The sequence below is a fragment of the Mus musculus genome, chromosome 1, assembly GCF_000001635.26.
Source record: "Mus musculus strain C57BL/6J chromosome 1, GRCm38.p6 C57BL/6J".
In the NCBI taxonomy this organism is placed as follows: Eukaryota; Metazoa; Chordata; class Mammalia; order Rodentia; family Muridae; genus Mus; species Mus musculus.
In genome coordinates this window covers 82130304-82139448 of record NC_000067.6, presented here as the reverse complement: position 1 = coordinate 82139448, position 9145 = coordinate 82130304, and the positions used below count along the sequence as shown (strand labels likewise).

The window sequence follows — 9145 nt, the reverse complement described above, 5'->3', positions numbered from 1 at the left end:
TTATACACACACACACACACACACACACACACACACACACACACACACACACACTCATCTATTATCTACATGGAAGGAGACTATCTTTTCATTCTTTGATATGAGGCTTATAGTGTGATTTATTTTGGGTTTCTCAAAGTGTGACATTTGGTATGTCTTGGCTCTTACACTTCTGCTGTCCCTATGGAAAGGGTGTGTGTGTTAGTTTGGATGTAATTGGCCCCCACAGGCCCATAAAGAGCAGAACTATTAGGAAGTGTGGCCTGCTTAGAATCAGTGTGGCCTTGTTGGAGGAGGTGTGTCACTATGGAAGGTGGCTTTGAGGTCTCTTATGTTCAACTCATATCCAGTGGCACAGTCCCCTTTTGCTTCCTGTAGATCAAGGCATAGAACTTTCAGCTTCTTTTCTAGCACCTCTGTCTGCCTGGATGCAGCCATGCTTCCTGCCATGTTGATAATGGGCTAAACCTCTGAAACTGTAAGCCAACCCCAATTAATGTTTCCCTTTATAAGAATTCCCATAGTCATGGTGTCTCTTCATATCAATGGAATCCCTAACTAAGACACATGACTAGATTTTGTGAAATCCAAGAGGAGGAAGAGAGATGTATGGTACAGAGCTAGCCAGCTAAGGTCCCCTGTCTAGATCAGCAGATACCAGACAATCCACAAACAAACAAACAAACAAACAAACAAACACCCAACCATTTCTGGGTCTTCGGGCAAAGGCCCCTAATCATTTTGAGACAGAATTTCTCTGTGCAGTCCTGGCTGTCCTGAAACTCACTCTGTAGACCAGGCTGGTCTCGAACTCAGAAATCTGCCTGCCTTTGCCTCCAAGTGCTGGGATTACAGGCATGCACTACCCAAAGCCCACCCACTAGTGACATACTTCCTCCAACAAGGCCACATCCCCTACTCCTTCTAAAGTACCAATCCCTGATGACTCAACATTCATATGTATGAACCTATGGGGGCTATTCTTATTCAAATCACTACACCTTGACTAAAAAGAAAAAGAGGACCCAGTGGCAGGGTTTTGAAATTATGAGGGCTATTCCTCAATGAGGAGACTTCCAGGTCTGATGCAGATATATTCCTTTGAATTCTATGTCTGAAGTACATAGTATCTCCAATAATGTCTTACCTTCTTTTCTGGAAGAAACCAAGGGTAATGGCAATAGCTTATATTATTTTGGGGGGTCTCTGACTTCACTGACCAACAACTGAAAAAGAGGATTCCTATACCTGATACTGGATTTTTTGCTAGATAATCTACATTTTGGGGGGGGGGGCATTGAATTGTTCCTTCACTATTTAGATAGGAAGATGATCTCCCTACAATTCTAGGTACTCTCTTCTAGTGCTAATATCTTTTAGAGCTACCCTTTCTTGATGTTACATATGAGTCCAGGCTTTATGTTCTAGCCTGTGAATGGGATTAAGTTTCTGATGCCTTTCTCTATTTGTAGGTTGATTATAAAAATAGAAAAGCAATGAATATAAGTTACTAAATCCTTAAGCCTGGCTGAATTAAAAATTGTGATTGTTAATTTGTCCATTTGATTAAAGAACTCATTTATTTCAGAAAACGCAAAAGTAGCACTTATCTTAAATGTTATATTTGAACTTATAACACTCAAAAGCATGTTGTATTATTCATCACTTTCCTCCCTGTCATGACTAAATACCTAACAAGAACCAACTGAAGATAAGAATGGTTTATTGTGGCTCCCAGTTTGAAGGGGCACAGGCCATCACTGTGGACAGGTATGGTGGAGGGAGTGTGAGATAGCTGGGTACATTGTGGCTAAAGTCAGACACAGAAAGGACAGGAAGTAGGGCTGGGCTAGTAAACTTTAGAGCTGACTCTAGGTGATTCAGTTTGTCCATCTAGGCCCTACTTTAAGGTCCACCTCCAGTTGAGAACCAAGTGTCCAAACAGTCAAGCTTATAGAGACAGGTCACAGTCAAGCCACAGCACGTGTTAATTTGTTGATGTCTCCTACTCTGAGATTGTCCAATAACTGATATGCTAAATGGTTTGAAATGGTAAGTTTGTCTTAAAATTTCATCATAATGTCCACCTTCCCCAAGTAAACCGTGCACTGATATTACAAAAGATGATTAGTTAAATAGGTTTTATGTGAAGAAAGCTACTACTTTTTATGCTGTGAAACTCCCCCTACTCTTATTTCTTGACATTAAGCAATAGGAAGCAGGAATGAAAATGGAAAGACATGCCAGAATGGTAAAAAACCTGCAAAGCAACAGAATAGTCTGTAGGTATGCAGTGACTTCCCCTGCCTATAAAAAGAACATAGCTGGCCTTTTACAGTATAAGGCTGTGGTAGATCTAGTTTAACTCCTCTTAAAGGTATAAAGGTGCTTCAGCTTGCAGGGTAAGGGTCAGAATCACAGCTTGGCCCTCTTCTGCTCTGAACTGTTTTGAGACATGTTCATCTAGAGGTGGCTTATTTTTGCTTCTGGTGTTAAAATCACAACCTTAGATATGAACATCTCTCATAAAGGGCTACTGTTAGGGCAGAAAACACATTCATGAATCCTTCTGGGGTCTTGTTTAATATAGGTGATTATTTAGTGTAACTAGCAGAATTTCCAAGCACATTTGTTTTGCTTGTGTGCATGTTTGTGTAGCTATAGGTACATTACATACATACACTTGTATGTGCGTTAGGACCAGCATATAGCCTGGGATGTTGCTCCTCATGCTCTTTCCACGTTGACGTCTTTCTTTTTTGAGACTAGTTTTCTCACTGGCCTGCAGCTTGCCCAGTAGTGAGTAGGGTAGGTGAGCAGTGAGCTCAAGCTTCAGGGAGGAACCTGTTTATGCCTCCCCAGCCCTGGATTATAAGTGTGCATCACCATGCCTGGCTTTTTATTATGTAGGTTTCACAGATCAAACTCAGGTCCTCATGCTCCACGGAGCTATCTCCCCAGTCTCTCCAAGTACATCTTATATGTAAAAACCACTGCGTTCCCAGGAGCCAGTCTGCTTTGTCAGCATTTCTTATACCCTCCTCTCGTCTTTTGTTTTTGATAAAAGAAATAAAATGTCCATGGTTCTTTTTAATAGAAATTTACACATATAAACTCAGAACAAAGGACTGTTTTGACAGCATGGAGTTCTAAGAAAGCAGGGCTCAGATGAAACGACCAGAAAGTGCCATTACATCCATGGCTCAAGGAACAACAGTGCTCGGCTGATGTATTCCAGGCAAACCCCACAGCATAAATCTTTAATACCACTGCCTTTCATGTGACATTTTTATATAAAAACTGTTTGCAGAGCAGTGTAACCTTTTCTGGTGTTCGTTCAAATTAATCAGGGCTGCCCAGGCCTCACGTTTCACCGTATAACTAACTGCTTGAGATACGTCAGCAAATACTATCAACACATTTTGATTTGGCTCCTTGTTTGGAGTCTCACCAGAACCAAATAAGGGGTTGACATACCAGTTTTCAAACAAGGTCAACGGTGAGGCTGCTGCTGCTGTGCTTAGATAGACATTCTGATGCCTGAGTGCCAGCCTGCAGTGTTTGTGCAGTGGGCCAAGGCCAAGGCTTTCTCTTCATAGCAGGTATAAATTTTGACTTCATAAAAAGTCATAAATTTTAAGTTTAGGACAAATTCTCCGTCTGTCTCTATCTCTCTATGTGTGTGTCTGTGTGTCTATCTGTCTCTGTCACACACACCACCACCACCACCACCACCACCACCAACAACAACAACAACAACTTACACACACTACCACCAAGGAGGAAGCATTCAATTTTATTTAAGTAACAGAATGCTAGTTAAGGAGTAAATAAGCTTATTTCTTCATTAGAAATAAGCTATACAAGTCTAAAATGGATATATATTTAGAACCATAGATCTTAGAATATTTACTGAGGATGGGTTTTCCATTTATTGAATAATTAGCAAAATATTTTAGAAAATATTTATCTCACTGTACATGACTCTTGATTGCAAACCAATTGTTATTTTTTGAGCTTACCTGACTCTAACAAGAGTTTTTAGAATGAGGATTTTGATTGACCCACTCTTCTGTGGATTTTGAGTCACCAAGGATATAGGATAGATACACACACACACACACACACACACACACACACACACACACACAGGTCCATCTATTGCTAGCTCTATGCTTTTGCTTGGACCTTCTCTGCTTGCCTTCCCTCATCTTCCTTGGAGGTTGTCCAATGGCCTGCAGAGTGTCAGAAGCACATGGCCTCAAAGCTTACGGCTATAGAGAAAGAGCAGTTGCTGCCTTCAAGAAGAGTCTGGGACTAGCATAACTGGCTCATTTTGGGGCAAAGCCAAGCTGAGGTAGGCTTGGATCTCCAAGCGGCCTCACTTGGATCAGAGCTGCTATTTTAGCACCACATGGTGTACTGAGACAGCCATTGAACTGTGCTCACTCTCCAAAGGCAGGGATGCTGTAGGGACCATAAACTAAAAGTAAAAAAGTAAAAATAAAAATCTGCCCATTATAGTAGCAGAGAGTCCTCAAGTAGACTCCATGTTCACTCATGATGATTGGTTTAGTCTTCCTAGCTACCTAGTCAGGGAGTTCAGTTGTGGAGCAAAAGCATCAGGGATAATGGACTTATATGCAAGAACATAAGACTCAGCATACAGATATACAGTTAGGTTTGCAAAGTAGCAGGCTAACAAAGAAGAGGGCTGGTGTTTAGAAGAAAGTGGATTTTATGAGGAGGCATACAAATGGATTCTAGGCTACAAACATACTGAGAGAATCCATTTCTTATTCCAGCATGCTGTTGTTTCAAAGTGGCTACCTTTCAAGAACTGTACAATGTATCAATAGCTGGGATATTAAGACTCTGACATAGACAATGTACCAAGCAAAACTGTACACTTTAGATAAAAAACAAAAAACTGAGTTATACATCTTCTTTTCTGCCATGCTAGGGAATTGAACTCACTATGGTGAGTGCTTGGTAAGTGTTCTATTGACAGAGTTATGCCTCCAGACCTGGAGTTTTATCCAAGTCTTATGAGTGTCAAGGGGAGAACTCATAGAATAAAGTAAAAGTGGCCAATGGAGGCTGTGTTGTCTTGAAGAAAAGAGGCTTCCTCTTGAGCTTCTCAGTTCTTCAGCCGGCACAGGAAAACATAACGAAGGCAAACCCAAGAGCTCCCTCTCCTCTCCTCTCTGTCCATCTGTCTGTCTCTATCTGTTTCTGTCTCTGTCACACACACACACACATACTCTCTCTCTCTCTCTCTCACACACACACACACACACACACACACACACACACACACACACACACACAATGCTGGTATCCCAAAGCAAACAGCTGCATGACTGGATGCTCTATCTTTCCATCCAGCTCCCTGCTCACATGCCCCCATCCTTCAATAGGTACAGCAATAAGAAAAGTGAGAAGATCAGAGGAGAGCAGTAAGAGCCAATGAATGAACAGTTGTATCCAATAATACCCCTGCCACATGGCAATCCATGAGAGAAATCAGAAGAAACTCTTTCCTCTTTGCTTTTAGCTCCCTATAAAATTTCTAATACATTTGATCTGCCTATCTCTCTATTAGTTATTTTTTCACTGATGTGACCCAAGAAAAGCAGCGTAAGAAAGAAAGGATTCATTTTGGCTCCTGGTTTGAGTGTGGAGTCCATAATGGCTGGGAAGTCAAGGCAGCAGGAGCTTTAAGCAGTTGGTCAAATTGCATCTCCAATCAGAGGACAAAGAGATGAATACCGATCTTCAGCTCACTTTGTCCTTTTTATTCACTCTAGGGTCTCAACTCATGGACAGTGCTTGCCCACACTTAGGCTAAGTCTTCTTACCTAAATTATTCCAATCTGGAAACTCTTACTGACACATACAGAGGTCTATTTTCATGGTGATTCTAATTCTAATAAAGTTAACGTGGAAGAGCAAGTATTACAGAGCAGGTGGTTGCTCCGTGCACTTCAATGCATAAACTTTACTGCTATCGTAAAACTGAGATGACTTCATTATACTTCCAGAGTTTCTAAGTCATAGGGGATGATATAGTGGTCCCCTAAGTTACATTTCCAGAAAGATCCCTGGGGAAATTGTTGCTATTCATGTAGAACTTCAAGAGCCAGTCAGAAGAAGCCAGTCGAATTTCAAGAGCCAGTACATCGGCTGAGTTCTAAGCTAGACTCCAGGTCCCAGTAATTAGGACCTGTGGTTTAGCAGAGAGGCGGGTTGAAGCTGTTTAGCAAGGGGGGATGCTCCTATTTATGACAAAAGCAGTGTGGTGATCTTAATTATCAACTTGATTGACATGAGATCAGTAAGAGGCCTGCTTCTAGGATCTGTGAGGGTATTTCCTGGAAGCGTTAATTGAGCAAGACCCTCACAGTAGGCTGCAGCTTCTGGCAGCAATCTAGATAAATAACAGGTCAGGGGTGAGAACAGGGACACTTTTGTATCTCTGTCTGCTTTGCACCCTGCTATTGAGTGTATTGTCCTTGTCACTGCCACTACTTCTGTTATTCTTCACCAGCATCAGAACTCTGCTTCCTCAGCCTTCCAATGAGGACTGAAGACCGGCAATGATCCAGGCTTTCTTTGCCAGTCTGGGACTGCTGAAGCATCCAGTCTGTGGACCGAAGAGCTAACTGGCTTTCAGCTTCTCTAGCACGCAGATGGTCATTGTTGAACTACTCAGGCCAAATCTTTTAAGCCAATCTAATAAATCCCCTTTGTAATATATATTAATTCTACTGTTCTGCTCCTGTAGAGAACCGAGACTAATACAGGAAGAATGTCAGAGCAAAGCAGAGGCATATGGTTAACTCCAGCTCATATTCGGGTAAAACTGGAGGGCTTGTGTCTCTGAGAATCGACATCCCTCAAGCAATAATTAGGCAGAGTTTTTAAGACATCAGAAAGCGCTCATTTTAGAAGGTTGATTCCAAGGCTGCTTGGGAGTGTGAGTGCAAATCGGGAAGGAAGTCAAAGGGCTTGCTACGTGGCATTGGCCTACAGGAAAGACTGAAGGTGGAGATTATGTGGATTCACAAACGGACTCATTCTAGGCTTGAGACCAACAGACCCATTTCATCCCCAGGCAAAACAGAGTGAGGGGGTGTTGGTGCTGACCAAATACTGAGCCAAGACAGACACTGGATGCAGATCTCATAACTGTGTTCAAAAGATGACTACTCAGGACCTATCATGATTAGAATCACCAAGCAGGGCCTACCGAGATCATCGTATTTCTCAAACTTTCTGAGATTGACTATGATTTTCAATCCAGGAAGAAACTTTCTTGACTAGAAACCTTGACTTTAGAATGTATAAAACTGCATTCCCAGGGTGGTTCTGCCTAGAGACAGACTTTGATTTTGTATGGCCAAGGGCTCTGCACTTAAATATCGTTGCTTCCTCCTGTTCTCCCATCTCCACTCTGGATGCCACCACAAATGAGCTCAACACAGACAATTCAAAACCTAAAAGGGAAACAGTAGGAAAACAGTAGGAAAATAGTTTGTTTCCAAGGACTGGCATGTTCTTATCTTCAATACAGATCAGTGACTCAGTATCTGATGGAATAATTAATATATATTAATATATATGTATATATATACACACACACATATGTGTATATATATATATACACACACACATATATGTGTATATATATATATATATGTATATACACACACACACATACACACACATACACACACATACACACACACACACCACACCACACACACACACACACACACACACACACACACACACACACACACATACATATATTTCTTCTCCAAACAATTAATGGTCAATTTCCAAACCTTGCCACACGGCTGTCTTCCAATCTTGCCAAACTCTCTGGAGGCAAGTGTCTTAAGTTCCAGAGGCAGCAAGAACAAGCCTAGAACAAAGTGACAGAAAAGAGCTGGGGCTTCTCCTGAACCCCAGAGCCCTCTGAGACATTCCAAGATCTCCCAGTACTGCTGTGCACACGCGTGCTTGTTGATCCCCTTTCAGGGAAACTTCATCACAACACTATTGTGACTTGGGCAAAGTTTTAGAAACTTCACAAATCAAGTCTAACTTCTCGAGCTCTTTGTTTATATTGGATAGTAGCCCTCTATCAGATGTAGGATTGGTAAAGATCTTTTCCCAATCATTTGGTTGCCGTTTTGTCCTATTGACAGTGTCCTTTGCCTTACAGAAGCTTTGCAACATTATGAGGTCCCATTTGTCAATTCTTGATCTTAGAGAATAAGCTATTGGTGTTCTGTTCATGTATTTGAAAGTCTTCCCCACTTTCTCTTCTATTAGTTTCAGTGTATCTGGTTTTATGTGGAGGTCCTTGATCTACTTAGACTTGAGCTTTGTACAAGGAGATGAGGATGGTTTGGTTTGCATTTTTCTACATGCTGACCTCCTGTTGAGCCAGCACCATTTGTTGAAAATGCTGTCTTTTTTCCACTGGATGGTTTTAGCTCCTTTGTCAAAGATCAAGTGATCATAGGTATATGGGTTCATCTCTGGGTCTTCAATTCTATTCTATTGATCTTCCTACCTGTCACTGTACCAATACCAGGCAGGTTTTTTGTTGTTGTTGTTGTTTTGTTTTGTTTGTTTGTTTTGTTTTGTTTTCACTATTGCTCTGTAGTACAGCTTGAGGTCAGGGATGGTGATTCCCTCAGAAGTTTGAAAATGGGTTTCACCAAATCAAAGGCAAACACAGAAGTTAAACACTAGGTCATTTGGAATAGCGCGTGTCAAAAGGAGATGTAAATAAAACAATAGTTTTGTAAAACAAACAAACAAACAAACAAACAAAACCCTCCAAAAACCAGTGTTAGAACACATTCAAGAAAGGAAGTATAGTCTAGTCCATAAGAACTTGTCTGTTGAAAATTTGGCTTAGTCTTAAGAACTTTGAATTAGGAGAGGATGGCATAAAGGACTCTCTCCCCAAAGTGACTTTTACATGAACTATTTAACTATTTTATGCAAATTTTTGTATGTGAGAAATCTATGCTTTTCCAAAACAGACCAATGTTCTGATCCTATTATGCAAAGGAGAGAATTCACATTCAGCTTTGAAACCCTGGAGGGGATGAGTAACACCTTT

The 9145-nt window shown here is 41.2% G+C and overlaps 1 non-coding gene across 1 annotated transcript; it reads right to left on the bottom strand.

Moving 5' to 3' along the window:
- Positions 1-7429: 7429 nt before the first annotated feature.
- Mir6344 (microRNA 6344) lies at positions 7430-7533 on the bottom strand. Its single transcript, NR_105762.1, has one exon. It is a non-coding gene; the product is annotated as a microRNA 6344 (primary transcript).
- Between the last annotated feature and the right edge of the window lie 1612 nt (positions 7534-9145).